Genomic DNA, 6,000 nt, shown 5'->3' with positions numbered 1-6,000 from the left:
AGTGTTCAGGAGGCAGCTGATCAATGTTTCTCTCTCATCGATGTTTCTAACTCTCTATTCCTCTCCCTTCCTCTCTGTAAAAAATCAATAAAATAAAAAATAAGTCTTGCCACTGTTGCTCAACTCCTCCTTTGCAAGTGTCCCTAAAATGCTTTTCCCAGGACACCATAGGAACCTATTCCCGGACTGGCCCTTCGGCAGGAACCGGAGGTCTAACCCTTTCCCAGGTGCCGGAGACAAGGAAGGGCCTGCCTCACCAGCCTCGCGAGACATGAGCCAGGGAGAGGCTGAGACTCTCACTCCTCCCCTGCCCCATCCCTTTCTAAGCACCGTTCTCCCCATTCGGTCTCCTGTCTGGGGCCCCGGCTGCCAAGGGGGCAGCTCTGCTTGCTGAACCCCTGCTGCTGGGACCTGAGCTTTTCTGACATGACTTCTGCAACATTTTGAGCGGGATCATGCTCCAATGGTCACGTTGGGAGGAACCAGGCGTACCAGGCACGTTACAGTGCGGAATGGATCAGTGCTGGATTACCAGCGTTCTTCCAAGTCTGGACCAAGAGCATCAGATACGGTAGGAATTCAACCGGGGCTTGCAAGGTAAGTTAGGAAAACAATCTGCTTCTCTGCAAAGGTACTAAAAACCACTGAGTTGTACACTTTAAACGAATGAATCGTATACCATGTGAATCGTATCTCAAAACTGATACACCCACCTACCCACCCCCAAAAGAGAAGAATTAATGCTGAAAAATAGATGATTCCCTGGAAAGGTAGTTTCTAACTTTAAGATATAATGGCTGAGTGGAAAGAGCGTCAGCCTGCAGACCAAAGGGTCCTGGGCTCGATTTCAGTCAAGGGCACGTACCTTGATTGCAGGCTCCTCCCCGGGCCCTGGTTGGGGCGCATGCAGGAGGCAACCAATTGAAGCATTTCTCCCCCATCAATGTTTACCTCTGTCTTTCCCTCTCTTTTCCACTCTCCCTAAAAATCAATGGAAAAATACCCTCAGGTGAGGATTAACAACAACAAAAAAGACAGAATGACCAGCCTGGGTGGGACGTGGTTTTCTCTCCTCCCCTGTCCTGCTTAGAAGTACTTGTGACCACCCATCGACACCGCAGAATCTGACCCACCCCCACCCCCACAAATCATGCTCTGATGAAAAGGGTGAGATTTGACAAATATCCCAAAAAGTCAAAGAGGTTAGCCATTTTTTTAGGTTTGGGTTTCAAACGGTATCCTGACTACCATGAATATTAGTCGCTAGCATTTAGCACTGACAGAGTTATGTACCGGGCACCTCCTAAACATGTTCAGCCCCTAAGAACTCTATAAAATAGCGCTACTCGTATCTGCATTTCACAAGGGGGAAAACGGAAGCGCAGAGTGAGGGAATTGCCCCCAATCACACAGCTGGTACAAGGCCAAGCCAGAGTTCAGCCTCAGGTTCTAACCTTCGTTGCACATTGGAAACATCTGGAGAGCTCTACAATCCCACGGGCCCGATTCCTGCCCCTGGAAATACTAATTTTATGGGTTTGGGGTGTGGCCCGAACACCAGCTTTGTTTTGGTTTTGTTTATAAGGCACCAAGTGATCTATAATAATAAAAGGGTCATACGCTAATTCGATCGAACGTCCTTCCGGACAACCTTCCTGACGAAGCCGGGGCTGCTAGAGAAGCCCGGGTCCCGGGTGCCAGAGGGGAGCCAGTGCTGGCAGTCGGGGAAAGGAAGGCCTACTCTTGCACGAATTTTGTGCATTGGGCCTCTAGTTCTAATATAAAATACCCTCCAGAGTCCAAGGTCTTCCTGCAAGAGGCAGCTGTGCTCTGCAGGCACCATGCTCATGACTTGGTGGGCGGCACTTGCAGCACGCCGAGATTCCTCTGTTTGGGGTTAATGGAAGAGGAATGTGAGTCTGGGGCAGTGGCCGTGGTTGCAGGCTCCGGCGCCATTTGTCAGGGCCTGATGTTTAGCCTCTGCTGGGCTCCTCTCCCCACAGTGGGAAACTGTGATCTCACCCCCGAATCCAGCCCCACTCCACCGGAGCCCACTGCCCAGTATCATCCTGGGTGGACGTAGGTCGGGGAGGAGCGGGGGAGATTCAAGGCAGCTCAAGGGTGCATCATCAGCAAGAATTCCTGGTTGTTAATGGACCCAACCCTGTGCTAAGTTCCTATCGCCAGCCTTTGGACTTTGCTCTGGGCCTGCACTGTGGACCTAGTTATGGTTCCGCCCAAAATGTCAGGAATGCGGCTCCTTTCTCAAGGGCGGTCCCGGCATCTCACTTAGGGAGGGACAAGGCTCTTCCAGCCTCTGGTCCCTGTAGCCGCCCCTTTGGAATGACAGCCGCTGGTTCTTGTGCCTCAGTCTGGTTTTGTGCTGGTTTCCCTTGGAGTCCTGGCAGGCTTCTTCCCGGGAAATGGTTCCCTTAAAGACCCACAATCTACACTTTCCACTCAGTGTAAGGGTCTGCTCTGCAAAATGGAGATGTACAGTAGAGTCCTCTGAAGTCAATATGGAGATGAGGTTAGAAACACACAGTTAAAAGGAAGTGGGAAACCTGGCCTGAGAAGACAGTGGCCCACCCTCTGGAGCTCTCCGTGGGGGGGCCGCCCCCCTTCCCTGGCATGCTGGGGTGGCTGTGGCGGCAGAGGGGCAACCTCTCTGCCTGCCCTCCCAGCCCTGGGCTGGCCTCCTCTCGCCTCTACCGTCAGGAGGCAGCTGCAGGGAAGAAGCAGAGTTGCCCCAAACTTGACCAGCTGAGCAGGAAGTTGGCTCAACTCCACGGAAAAATGTGAGCCTGGTTCGACCCTCGGCTCTCGTGGTTGACCTGTCTAAATACAGGTCTCTCTCGTGGTTGCCCATAGAGTGCGCCTATCTGACGGCTTTCATCTCCTTTTCTCACTGCCGAGGGCCTTATCAAGCCGTTCAGTTTGCCTTTTAGGAACTCTCTTCCATTGACCACATCCCTTTCATGGCCGCCAACTCCTTGCGGAACCTCTCTCTCTTCTCGCTTGTGCTAAGGACCATAACTGCCCGCAGCCCCTGTGCGAGGAGGTGGTTTGTTCTCACACCCCCGATCTACCTCGGGCCGGAACCCAGAGTTGGTATTCTTGTCGCCTCTCATTGCTGTTTACAGGCGGTCCGTGTCCCCCTCCTGAGATCGGTGCCACCCTCCCACACCATCTGCAATGTGCAGCATTAGTTCCTCTCCTGACAGAAACCCTAAAATAGCAATCGCCAACACACCAGGCTGTATGTTTTAAGTTTAAGATGTCTCAGAATCAGACAGTCGAGAGCAGGGAGATGGGTTTCAGGAAGTCCTCAGGGACCTAGGCTTCTGCCCCTTCACTCTCCGCTATTCTTAGGATGGGACCCTTCTGCTCAGGACCCGAGATGCAGCCCAAGCTTCAGTCAGCACAACGGCCTTCCACATCAGCCACAGAGGGAGGGACCAGGCCTCCAGAGGCACCAGAGGGCAGTTCCTTGGCCACTCCAAGCTGCCAGCTCTGCTGGGCAATGTGATTTTTAAAAATCCGGTGGCAATGGTTCCAACGGAAACTCAAACTGCTCATTGCTGAGGCCGAAGGGGCGGATGGACGTTGGGTGGCAACTCTCACTTCCCCACACCCTTCTCTGCCATCTTGATCGCTGCCTTCCACCTGCAGGTTGGTTCGTCCTCACGAACTCTGAGGACGTTGGTGCTAGTTTCCGTCTCATTTGACCATCGTCCTGGGAGACCTCAGCACCCTGCCATAACCGCTCTCTGATCTCTATCCCAGCAGCTGTTCTCTCCACCCCGGCTTCCCTCCAACCACCCCACCTCCCTGCGTGCTGCTGGCTGTGGCCAGGCAGATCCTCTGAAGTGCAGGAGACGAGGCTGGTGTACAGCCCCCAGCGACTGCTTTAGCTGGGAGCGGGGAGGGCGGGCAGGGCTGTCTCAGGAGTGGAAGGCCTGGTATCCAGCAAAACTCCTGAGAGGCTGGGCTTGTGGGAGGTGAGGCATCCAGGGCGTGGCTCTTTATTTTTTGTTTTTTAAATCCTCACGTGAGTGTGTTTTTTGTTTGTTTTTTGTTAATCCTCACCCCAGAATATTTTTTTCCATTGAGTTTTAGAGAAAGTGAGAGAGGGAGAGAGATCAATGTGAGAGAAACATAGATCTGTTGCCTCCTATACGCACCCCACCCTGACCAGGATTGAACCTGCAACCCCAGGAATTGAACCCACGACCTTTCGGTGTATAGGATGATGCTCCAACCTACTGAGCTACACTGGCCAGGGCCAGGGCTAGGACTTGTTTTTAAAGAGACCTTAAGTGGTGTGGGGCTTGGCCAGGAAGATGGCTGTTCAGGCCTGGCCTCCCACTCTGTGGGGACAGTTGCTGTTGGGCTCTTTGCTGGACTCGGTTTCTTCGTTGGGAAAGAGCCTCGCAGGGGTCTGGAAGCCTGGCCGCCAGCAGGGAGAAGCAGCTGCTCTGGGATGGAGGCCCCGTGGGAGGCCCAGAGCCGTGCTCTCCGCCTGCCCTGCTCAGCTCCTGGCGGGGGAGGAGGGAGGGCTGGTTCAGTCCTCGGCCTGTAGACAATGGTCGCGCTGACGTTCACCGGGATTAGGTCCTGCTTTAAAGAGCTCTAAGCCATCTCTATAATGTGCCCGGAGACACTCTGCAGAAGAGAGGAGAATGGGCGGTTGGGTGCCGAGCAATAGGGTTGATGTCCCAGTCGGGTGGCTCCGGGCACTGCCAGGGTCTGGATCCTGCAGGGGCCTTCTCCTCGGCTGGGAGGGCCTCTCACAGGTCACGGACCCCTGGCTCCGGCCAGCAAGCAGCTCTGTGCGGCTTCCCGTAGTTCTAATGTGGAGAAATATAAAATCGAGATTCACCAACTGTGCAAAGCTGAACGAAGACGGTGCGCTCGGACAGTCTGGAATTCTGCCACCAGGGGTTCCGGGTTGATCGCTGAAGCCAGGTTCTAAGAGTAGGCCCGGAGGAGGGTAATTTTCTAGCTGACAAATGAGACCGTGCAGATGGCAACTCCTGCAGATAAACCACACTCAGAGAACACTGGGGCCCTGTGAGGCTTTACGCACGTTCTCTGTCCTTTGGCATAAAAGCGATGATTGGCATGAGCCCGGCTGCTCGGTTAGCCAAACACAGATGTGCACGCGCAGCTGTAGCTCCTCTCTGGCTGGCAGGAGGAGACTGTACACTGTGCATTAAGGAGCAGCTAACTAAACAGGGGCAGCTGACCGTTCACCTGTGGGCGCTGTGTTTCCCCTCTGACAGCACAGGATGACCAGGGAGTGCCCTACAGCCTGGGAGGACCTGGTTGGTCTACAGCAAACCAGTTACACCCAAGGCCCCTCTGTGCTACTAGTACAAAAACCAACCCCGTTTTCTCAACAGTCTTCTTTCATTTATTCGTCTACTTCCAGAGAGTAATGGAGGCAGCTGACAATTAAAAACACATATGTAAACAGGCATCTTACATTATGTCAGAAAGAGATGAGAAACCAGAGTGGAAGTGGGGAGAAAATTCTACCGAGAACCCTGGGCAAGAAATATAGTCCTCTCTTATCGCGTTGTCCACCTTCCTATACATGTGGCCCTGAAGACGGCGCATTTGCCATAGCTCCCTCCAAAGAAGTTACAGAAAATTTCAGCAGCAGTTCAAGGTGGAGCCTGGATCAGCATCCAGCCGCTGTTGGAGCCCGGTGGTAGTGCTTAGGGCCATTGTTCTTGGTCCTGTGGCGCCTGCTCTGCTGCTCTCTCCTCACCCCAGATGGTCACTGCTCACCCTCCTGCTGTCACAGTCCATAGGGGGGGCGTCCAGGTGGGTGTCTGAGGGAGAGGCGGCCCCGGTGAGTACAGCCTGAGGCCAGACGCTGCTCCTGAGCACAGGTCCTAGGGACAGGCTCGCAGCTGGTGCCCACACCTGTCCTGATCCCCCTCGGAATTGGGGGTGTGGGACCAGCAGCCAGGCAGAAGCCAAGGTGGGGAG

The sequence above is a fragment of the Myotis davidii genome, unplaced genomic scaffold, assembly GCF_000327345.1.
Source record: "Myotis davidii unplaced genomic scaffold, ASM32734v1 scaffold390, whole genome shotgun sequence".
NCBI classification, from domain to species: Eukaryota; Metazoa; Chordata; class Mammalia; order Chiroptera; family Vespertilionidae; genus Myotis; species Myotis davidii.
Note: the sequence above shows the minus strand (reverse complement) of the source record.